The sequence below is a fragment of the Bombina bombina genome, chromosome 1 (genome assembly GCF_027579735.1).
Source record: "Bombina bombina isolate aBomBom1 chromosome 1, aBomBom1.pri, whole genome shotgun sequence".
NCBI lineage: Eukaryota > Metazoa > Chordata > Amphibia > Anura > Bombinatoridae > Bombina > Bombina bombina.
Window position 1 is genome coordinate 795,848,293 of NC_069499.1, and position 10,685 is coordinate 795,858,977.

General features: G+C 39.4%; 1 protein-coding gene across 1 annotated transcript in view; it reads right to left on the bottom strand.

Annotated features, from left to right (window-relative positions):
• The window catches only part of SASH3 (SAM and SH3 domain containing 3), a 120,027-nt gene extending 110,178 nt beyond the window's left edge, over positions 1 to 9,849 (bottom strand). Inside the window, exon 1 of the mRNA XM_053699357.1 lies at positions 9,800 to 9,849. The gene's annotated coding sequence lies outside the window, so the exon portion shown is untranslated. The remainder of the gene's footprint in view (positions 1 to 9,799) is intronic.
• Positions 9,850 to 10,685: the final 836 nt, after the last annotated feature.

Sequence of the window (10,685 nt, forward strand, 5' to 3'; positions counted from 1 at the left end):
ATATAGTGAGGTATGAGGCAGTGAGTATGTTTGTATATATAGTGAGGTATGAGGCAGTGAGTATGTTTGTATATATAGTGAGGTATGAGGCAGTGAGTATGTTTGTATGTATAGTGAGGTATGAGGCAGTTAATATGTTTGTATATATAGTGAGGTATGAGGCAGTGAGTATGTTTGTATGTATAGTGAGGTATGAGGCAGTGAGTATGTTTGTATGTATAGTGAGGTATGAGGCAGTGAGTATGTTTGTATGTATAGTGAGGTATGAGGCAGTGAGTATGTTTGTATGTATAGTGAGGTATGAGGCAGTGAGTATGTTTGTATGTATAGTGAGGTATGAGGCAGTGAGGATGTTTGTATATATAGTGAGGTATGAGGCAGTGAGTATGTTTGTATATATAGTGAGGTATGAGGCAGTGAGTATGTTTGTATGTATAGTGAGGTATGAGGCAGTGAGTATGTTTGTATATATAGTGAGGTATGAGGCAGTAAGTATGTTTGTATATATAGTGAGGTATGAGGCAGTGAGTATGTTTGTATGTATAGTGAGGTATGAGGCAGTGAGTATGTTTGTATATATAGTGAGGCAGGGCAGGACGACTACCTCCTCTCCCTGGTTTACCTATCCCTTGGCAGCCCCTATCCATAGTTGCCAATAGTCCCTATTGTATGTTACTGGAATTTTTTGTCCCTGGAAATGTCCCCTCCAGGACACCATGAAGGAGTTAGCTTTCAAACAGCTAGATTTAGAGTTTGGCGTTAGCCGTCAAAACCAGCGTTAGAGGCTCCTAATGCTGGTTTTGGGCTACCGCTGGTATTTAGAGTCAGTCAGGAAAGGGTCTAACACTCACTTTGCAGCCGCGAGTTTCCATACCGCAGATCCCCCTACGCCATTTGCGTATCCTATCTTTTCAGTGGGATCTTTCTAACGCCTGTATTTAGAGGTATTTAGTGGCTGAAGTGAGCGTTAGAAATCTAACGACAAAACTCCAGCCGCAGAAAAAAGTCAGTAGTTAAGAGCTTTCTGGGCTAACGCCGGTTTATAAAGCTCTTAACTACTGTGCTCTAAAGTACACTAACACCCATAAACTACCTATGTACCCCTAAACCGAGGCCCCCCCACATCGCCGCCACTCTATTAAAAAATTTTAACCCCTAATCTGCTGACCGCACACCGCCGCCACCTACGTTATCCCTATGTACCCCTAATCTGCTGCCCCTAACACCGCCTATATTATATATTAATTACACCTACTCTAAGCCCCCTAATAAAATAACAAAGACCCCAAAAATAAAAAAATGCCCTACCCTATTCTAAAATTAAAATAGAAAAGCTCTTTTACCTTACCAGCCCTGAAAAGGGCCTTTTGCAGGGCATGCCCCAAAGAATTCAGCTCTTTTGCCTGTTAAAAAAAAACATACAACCACCCCCCAACATTACAACCCACCACCCACATACCCCTAATCTAACCCAAACCCCCCTTAAATAAACCTAACACTAAGCCCCTGAAGATCTCCCTATCTTGTCTTCACCACACCGGGTTCACCGATCGGTCCAGAAGAGCCTCCGATGTCTTGATCCAAGCCCAAGCGGGGGGCTGAAGATATCCATGATCCGGCTGAAGTCTTCATCCAAGCGGGAGCTGAAGAGGTCCATGATCCGGCTGAAGTCTTCTATCAAGCGGCATCTTCAATCTTCTTTCTTCCGGATCCATGTTCATCCCGCCGACGCGGAACATCCATCTTCACCGACGACTTCCCGACGAATGACGGTTCCTTTAAGGGACGTCATCCAAGATGGCGTCCCTTGAATTTCGATTGGCTGATAGGATTCTATCAGCCAATCGGAATTAAGGTAGGAAAAATCTGATTGGCTGATGGAATCAGCCAATCAGATTCAAGTTCAATCCGATTGGCTGATCCAATCAGCCAATCAGATTGAGCTTGCATTCTATTGGCTGTTCCGATCAGCCAATAGAATGCGAGCTCAATCTGATTGGCTGATTGAATCAGATTTTTCCTACCTTAATTCCGATTGGCTGATAGAATCTTATCAGCCAATCGGAATTCGAGGGACGCCATCTTGGATGACGTCCCTTAAAGGAACCGTCATTCGTCGGGAAGTCGTCGGTGAAGATGGATGTTCTGCGTCGGCGGATGAACATGGATCCGGAAGAAAGAAGATTGAAGATGCCGCTTGATAGAAGACTTCAGCCGGATCATGGACCTCTTCAGCTCCCGCTTGGATGAAGACTTCAGTCGGATCATGGACCTCTTCAGCTCCCGCTTGGATGAAGACTTCAGCCGGATCATGGACATCTTCAGCCCCCCGCTTGGGCTTGGAACAAGACATCGGAGGCTCTTCTGGACCGATCGGTGAACCCGGTGTGGTGAAGACAAGATAGGGAGATCTTCAGGGGCTTACTGTTAGGTTTATTTAAGGGGGGTTTGGGTTAGATTAGGGGTTTGTGGGTGGTGGGTTGTAATGTTGGGGGTGGTATTGTATGGTTTTTTTTTACAGGCAAAAGAGCTGAATTCTTTGGGGCAAAACTGAAATGCATCCATGTTGACTCCAATTTTGGCTGGAATGTCCATTTAATATTAAAAAAATTGACTTACTGTATAGTGAGGTATGAGGCAGTGAGTATGTTTGTATATATAGTGAGGTATGAGGCAGTGAGTATGTTTGTATATATAGTGAGGTATGAGGCAGTGAGTATGTTTGTATGTATATTGAGGTATGAGGCAGTGAGTATGTTTGTATATATAGTGAGGTATGAGGCAGTGAGTATGTTTGTATATATAGTGAGGTATGAGGCAGTGAGTATGTTTGTATGTATAGTGAGGTATGAGGCAGTGAGTATGTTTGTATGTATAGTGAGGTATGAGGCAGTGAGTATGTTTGTATATATAGTGAGGTATGAGGCAGTGAGTATGTTTGTATGTATAGTGAGGTATGAGGCAGTGAGTATGTTTGTATATATAGTGAGGTATGAGGCAGTGAGTATGTTTGTATATATATAGTGAGGTATGAGGCAGTGAGTATGTTTGTATGTATAGTGAGGTATGAGGCAGTGAGTATGTTTGTATGTATAGTGAGGTATGAGGCAGTGAGTATGTTTGTATATATAGTGAGGTATGAGGCAGTGAGTATGTTTGTATGTATAGTGAGGTATGAGGCAGTGAGTATGTTTGTATATATAGTAAGGTATGAGGCAGTGAGTATGTTTGTATGTATAGTGAGGTATAAGGCAGTGAGTATGTTTATATATAGTGAGGTATGAGGCAGTGAGTATGTTTGTATGTATAGTGAGGTATGAGGCAGTGAGTATGTTTGTATATATAGTGAGGTATGAGGCAGTGAGTATGTTTGTATGTATAGTGAGGTATGAGGCAGTGAGTATGTTTGTATGTATAATGAGGTATGAGGCAGTGAGTATGTTTGTAAATATAGTGAGGTATGATGCAGTGAGTATGTTTGTATATATAGTGAGGTATGAGGCAGTGAGTATGTTTGTATATATAGTGAGGTATGAGGCAGTGAGTATGTTTGTATGTATAGTGAGGTATGAGGCAGTGAGTATGTTTGTATGTATAGTGAGGTATGAGGCAGTGAGTATGTTTGTATGTATAGTGAGGTATGAGGCAGTGAGTATGTTTGTATGTATAGTGAGGTATGAGGCAGTGAGTATGTTTGTATATATAGTGAGGCAGGGCAGGACGACTACCTCCTCTCCCTGGTTTACCTATCCCTTGGCAGCCCCTATCCATAGTTGCCAATAGTCCCTATTGTATGTTACTGGAATTTTTTGTCCCTGGAAATGTCCCCTCCAGGACACCATGAAGGAGTTAGCTTTCAAACAGCTAGATTTAGAGTTTGGCGTTAGCCGTCAAAACCAGCGTTAGAGGCTCCTAATGCTGGTTTTGGGCTACCGCTAGTATTTAGAGTCAGTCAGGAAAGGGTCTAACACTCACTTTGCAGCCGCGAGTTTCCATACCGCAGATCCCCCTACGCCATTTGCGTATCCTATCTTTTCAATGGGATCTTTCTAACGCTGGTATTTAGAGGCATTTAGTGGCTGAAGTGAGCGTTAGAAATCTAACGACAAAACTCCAGCCGCAGAAAAAAGTCAGTAGTTAAGAGCTTTCTGGGCTAACGCCGGTTTATAAAGCTCTTAACTACTGTGCTCTAAAGTACACTAACACCCATAAACTACCTATGTACCCCTAAACCGAGGCCCCCCCACATCCCCGCCACTCTATTAAAATTTTTTAACCCCTAATCTGCTGACCGCACACCGCCGCCACCTACGTTATCCCTATGTACCCCTAATCTGCTGCCCCTAACACCGCCTATATTATATACTAATTACACCTACTCTAAGCCCCCTAATAAAATAACAAAGACCCCAAAAATAAAAAAATGCCCTACCCTATTCTAAAATTAAAATAGAAAAGCTCTTTTACCTTACCAGCCCTGAAAAGGGCCTTTTGCAGGGCATGCCCCAAAGAATTCAGCTCTTTTGCCTGTTAAAAAAAAACATACAACCACCCCCCAACATTACAACCCACCACCCACATACCCCTAATCTAACCCAAACTCCCCTTAAATAAACCTAACACTAAGCCCCTGAAGATCTCCCTATCTTGTCTTCACCACACCGGGTTCACCGATCGGTCCAGAAGAGCCTCCGATGTCTTGATCCAAGCCCAAGCGGGGGGCTGAAGATATCCATGATCCGGCTGAAGTCTTCATCCAAGCGAGAGCTGAAGAGGTCCATGATCCGGCTGAAGTCTTCTATCAAGCGGCATCTTCAATCTTCTTTCTTCCGGATCCATGTTCATCCCGCCAACACGGAACATCCATCTTCACCGACGACTTCCCGACGAATGACGGTTCCTTTAAGGGACGTCATCCAAGATGGCATCCCTTGAATTTCGATTGGCTGATAGGATTCTATCAGCCAATCGGAATTAAGGTAGGAAAAATCTGATTGGCTGATGGAATCAGCCAATCAGATTCAAGTTCAATCCGATTGGCTGATCCAATCAGCCAATCAGATTGAGCTCGCATTCTATTGGCTGTTCCGATCAGCCAATAGAATGCGAGCTCAATCTGATTGGCTGATTGAATCAGATTTTTCCTACCTTAATTCCGATTGGCTGATAGAATCTTATCACCCAATTGGAATTCGAGGGACGCCATCTTGGATGACGTCCCTTAAAGGAACCGTCATTCGTCGGGAAGTCGTCGGTGAAGATGGATGTTCTGCGTCGGCGGATGAACATGGATCGGGAAGAAAGAAGATTGAAGATGCCGCTTGATAGAAGACTTCAGCCGGATCATGGACCTCTTCAGCTCCCGCTTGGATGAAGACTTCAGTCGGATCATGGACCTCTTCAGCTCCCGCTTGGATGAAAACTTCAGCCGGATCATGGACATCTTCAGCCCCCCGCTTGGGCTTGGAACAAGACATCGGAGGCTCTTCTGGACCGATCGGTGAACCCGGTGTGGTGAAGACAAGATAGGGAGATCTTCAGGGGCTTAGTGTTAGGTTTATTTAAGGGGGGTTTGGGTTAGATTAGGGGTTTGTGGGTGGTGGGTTGTAATGTTGGGGGGGGTATTGTATGTTTTTTTTTTACAGGCAAAAGAGCTGAATTCTTTGGGGCATGCCCCACAAAAGGCCCTTTTCAGGGCTGGTAAGGTAAAAGAGCTTTTCCATTTTAATTTTAGAATAGGGTAGGGCATTTTTTTATTTTGGGGGTCTTTGTTATTTTATTAGGGGGCTTAGAGTAGGTGTAATTAGTTTAAAATTGTTGTAATATTTTTCTAATGTTTGTAAATATTTTTTTATTTTTTGTAACTAAGTACTTTTTTATTTTTTGTACTTTAGTTAGTTTATTTAATTTTATTTATTTGTAGGTATTGTATTTAATTAATTTATTGATAGTGTATTGTTAGGTTTAATTGTAGATAATTGTAGGTATTTTATTTAATTAATTTATTGATAGTGTAGTGTTAGGTTTAATTGTAACTTAGGTTAGGCTTTATTTTACAGGTAATTTTGTAATTACTTTAACTAGGTAACTATTAAAAAGTTATTAACTATTTAATAGCTATTGTACCTGGTTAAAATAAATACAAAGTTGCCTGTAAAATAAATATTAATCCTAAAATAGCTACAATATAATTATAATTTATATTGTAGCTATATTAGGGTTTATTTTACAGGTAAGTATTTAGCTTTAAATAGGAACAATTTATTTAATAAGAGTTAATTTATTTAGTTAGATTTAAATTATATTTAATTTAGGGGGGTGTTAGTGTTAGGGTTAGACTTAGCTTTAGGGGTTAATAAATTTAATAGAGTAGCGGTGAGGTCCGGTCGGCAGATTAGGGGTTAATACTTGAAGTTAGGTGTCGGCGATGTTAGGGAGGGCAGATTAGGGGTTAATACCATTTATTATAGGGTTATTGAGGCGGGAGTGAGGCGGATTAGGGGTTAATAACTTTATTATAGTAGCGGTGAGGTCCGGTCGGCAGATTAGGGTTTAATAAGTGTAGGTAGGTGGCGGCGACAACGTTGGGGGCGGCAGATTAGGGGTTAATAAATATAATATAGGGGTCGGCGGTGTTAGGGGCAGCAGATTAGGGGTACATAGGGATAACGTAGGTGGCGGCGGTGTACGGAGCGGCAGATTAGGGGTTAAAAAAAATATGCAGGTGTCAGCGATAGCGGGGGCGGCAGATTAGGGGTTAATACGTGTAAGGTTAGGGGTGTTTAGACTCGGGGTACATGTTAGAGTGTTAGGTGCAGACAAAGAAAGTGTTTCCCCATAGGAAACAATGGGGCTGCGTTAGGAGCTGAACGCTGCTTTTTTGCAGGTGTTAGGTTTTTTTTCAGCTCAAACAGCCCCATTGTTTTCTATGGGGGAATCGTGCACGAGCACGTTTTTGAAGCTGGCCGCGTCCGTAAGCACCGCTGGTATTTAGAGTTGCAGTGGCGGTAAATTATGCTCTACACTCCCTTTTTGGAGCCTAACGCAGCCATTCTGTGAACTCTAAATACAAGCGGTATTTAAAAGGTGCGGGGAAAAAAAAGCATGCGTTAGCTACGCGGGTCGTTACCGACAAAACTCTAAATCTAGGCGTTAGGAATTAGAAAACTCTCACCACATCCTGTCTTATTCTGGGGGCTGTTAATTAAAGGTTTGAGATCTGAAAATTTGTCTCAGATATATAACAATAGATTTAGGAAGCATTCACCTAAGGAGAATTAGTACATCATTATTTTCTCTCTGTTTAGAGGTTTATCAAATAAAAAAAGGTTACAAATGGTAGATGTGGTGACATCAACAAGCTGTTGAATTTAGTTTTTTTCTATTAAGTCATTTGGACGTTTAAAACTTAAAGGGACACTAAACCCAATATTTTTCTTTCATGATTCAGGTAGAGAATACAATTTTAAACAACATTCCAATTTACTTCTATTATCTAATTTGCTTCATTCTTTTGATATCCTTTGTTGAAGAAATAGCAATGCACATGGGTGAGCCAATCACACAAGGCATCTATGTGCAGCCACATCAGCAGCTACCGAGCCTATCTAGATATGCTTTTCAGCAAAGAATATCAAGAGAATGAAGCAAATTAGATAATAGAAGTAAATTAGAAAGTTGTTTAAAATTGGATGCTCTATCTAAATCATTAAAGAAAAAAAATTATGTTTCATGTCCCTTTAAAATTGCTAATTGTATAAAGTCATCTTTACCTACAAGTGCACATTCAAAAGGTGTGACTGCCAAGAGAGACTGAGGCCTAGCATAGTAACGTTACAGGGACATAAAACCCAAACAAAATTTAGAGAGAACATACAATTTTAAACAAATTCTATTATCAAATGTTCTTTGTTTTCTTTGTTGAAAATCAAGAAGGTAAGCTCAGGAGTGTGCACGTGTCTGCAGCAGTTTTGCAACAATGTTATACATTAGCCGGAGCACTATATGGCAGCACTATTTCCTGTCATGTAGTGCTCCAGACATTAGTACGCTACCTCTCTTGATATTTCTTCAACAAAGTAAAATGGAAACTTTTTTTAAAATTCAATTCTCTATCTGACACATGAAAGAAAAATTAGATTTTCCAGTCCGTTTAAAAAAGGAAAACAATTGAAACATTAAAAAGAGGTAGGAGGAAAGAGGAAAACACCAGAACAAGCTGAAAACAAGTATGTTTTTCAGTTTATAAATCTATTGAGGGTTAAAGAACAATGAACTATTACAGTTTTTTCCTATTATTTTTGTTCAAATATGTATGCTCAAAAGGAATATCACACTTTAAAATAATGATACTGCAAATAGTTGTGTATTTTGTATTACATATCTATATAAAACAATGTATTTGCCAGAATTTTTTAAATTATGGGATAGATTACAAGTGGAGCTCTAATTTAACGTGGGCCCTTAAAGGGACATTAAATAACTAGCTATTACAAGTGGCTGGTATATGCTCCTGCAAGCTCGTGGTAGTACTTTGCACTCAAATTTATTAACCAGAGAGTATATTATATAAAAAAAAATCATTGTGTTTATTCCTACCCAGAAAAGAAATTAGTACATGTGATAAAAATACATAGTGCACGTATCGCTCTTGTGTTTATATGTATTTTACTGTGTGAGCTAGACTAATTTCTTATATATACTTGGTTTTAATTGTGATTATTTTAATCAAATTAAATTTATCAAATTCAGATTTCTGCCTTCCTGAATTTTCTCTTTGTTATAAAATTTCATCTTGATTAGCACTGTCTTTTTCCTTTTCTATAAGGAATATCTGTATCGTGTCTTCATCTCCTAGATACGGCTTACTAATATAATATCCTTTTCTATTATATATAGTTAGAAATTTTTTTTTTCTCTAAAGGTGTATTGTTATAAGGTGTCTATTTGAACATATTATTTATATCAGTATTATATCTCTTAATTAGGTGCTCTTTTAGATGTGATATATCTTATACAATTTAGTGATAAAAATGTTCTTTATACAGATCTACACCTTACAATAGGGAACAGTAATATTACTGTGATAACATAACATGCAGAAAATAAAATAAACAAATAATACATGTGTATTGTTAAAGAAACATGAAATTCAGCTCAGGAGCCGCAATGAACTACTGAGAGCTAACTGGTGATTGGTGGCTACGCACACAAATTTCTATTCTTATTGGCTCACCAGATGTGTTCAGCTCGCTCCCAGTAGTGCATTGCTGCTGAGAAGCTGACTTTATGCATTTGAGCATTGATTATTTGCAAACAATTTCCTTTTTGCTTTATGCTCCTTTAAATATTTGTTTTCTCACTAAAATATACATGTGTTAATGTAAAACAGACATAAATGCAACAGATATTGACACATTACTGACGAACTAGGTTACAAAACACTGACCACACAAAAATACTTTTCTTTACACCATTTAACAAGACGTACGGAAGTCTAGGTAATTTAGTGCTGTTAAGCACCCAACTTCCTTTTTTGGTTTTCAGTAAATAAAATACAAAAAATAAAATAAACTACACACACTGTACGGAGATGAACAAACAAATGTAACAAATTACGTGGCAAAAGAAGGTCTGAGGCTCCCTCTTGACAACTCATCAGTCATGGTCTAATCAACCATACACCCCACACATAGGCCCCGTCAATAACTATATTTGTTGTTGTATTAAAAAAGTTATGCTGTTAAAAAAACAAACAATTCTGCATCACAGATTATACAAAAAACAAATATTGTATGACCTGTACATGAACATCATTTATCTGCGATTCTTCATTTAACCCCGTCTCCCTGTCTTATTTAACTCAACTACATTAACCAGTAACCAAGTGCCACTTCCTGCAAGTGACTTCCGTTTCTATAAGATCACTTGCTATATACAGTAGTAGAAGTGGCAGTAGTAGTGCATGTATACATACATATGTGTATATTGAGGGTCAGTTTACAAGTGGAAAGCTAAATATCGCTCTCATGAGCGAAAACAATGCGAAAACAACTTTGCGTTTGCATTGCTGGGAAGCATTACGCTCATGAGAGGGAAAAAACGATATTAGTGTTCCACTGTGTAATACCAACGCACGCTAACGTTCGTATTTCTGGGAAGCATTGTGCTCATGAGTGAGCTTCCATAGGCTCCTATGGGAGCCTCGTTCTGATGCTGTCAACAGAGCAATGGCAGCAATCTTAAATATATATGTATATGATTATATACATATATAGTTATGTGTTAATATGTGTGCAATATTTTTTTGTATTAATTTTTATTAGATAGTGTTATTTTGAGTGTAACTATACTTTGTAATGTATTTTTGATGTGTTTTGTGCAACTTTTTAGTTTCACAAAACAGTTAACCAGAGCTCTGAAGTTGGGATTATCTTTCTAGCGTAATTTGCGATTGCACTCAAGCGATCTTGTTTTCTTACAACTCGTAATACTAGCGGTTAGCACGACAAGCGAAAACCCTCTCTATAAACCCCTTATTGCTCGGGCGCAAACATTTGTGCTCCACTCGTAATCTAGCTATAAGTAGAGTCAGGTGCAAAACTAGTTTGTGCGGGAAAATGTAGCACGCTAAAGATAGTGTGGAACGCGCATAATAGCGCTAACGTTGAAAACTATTAAACAAG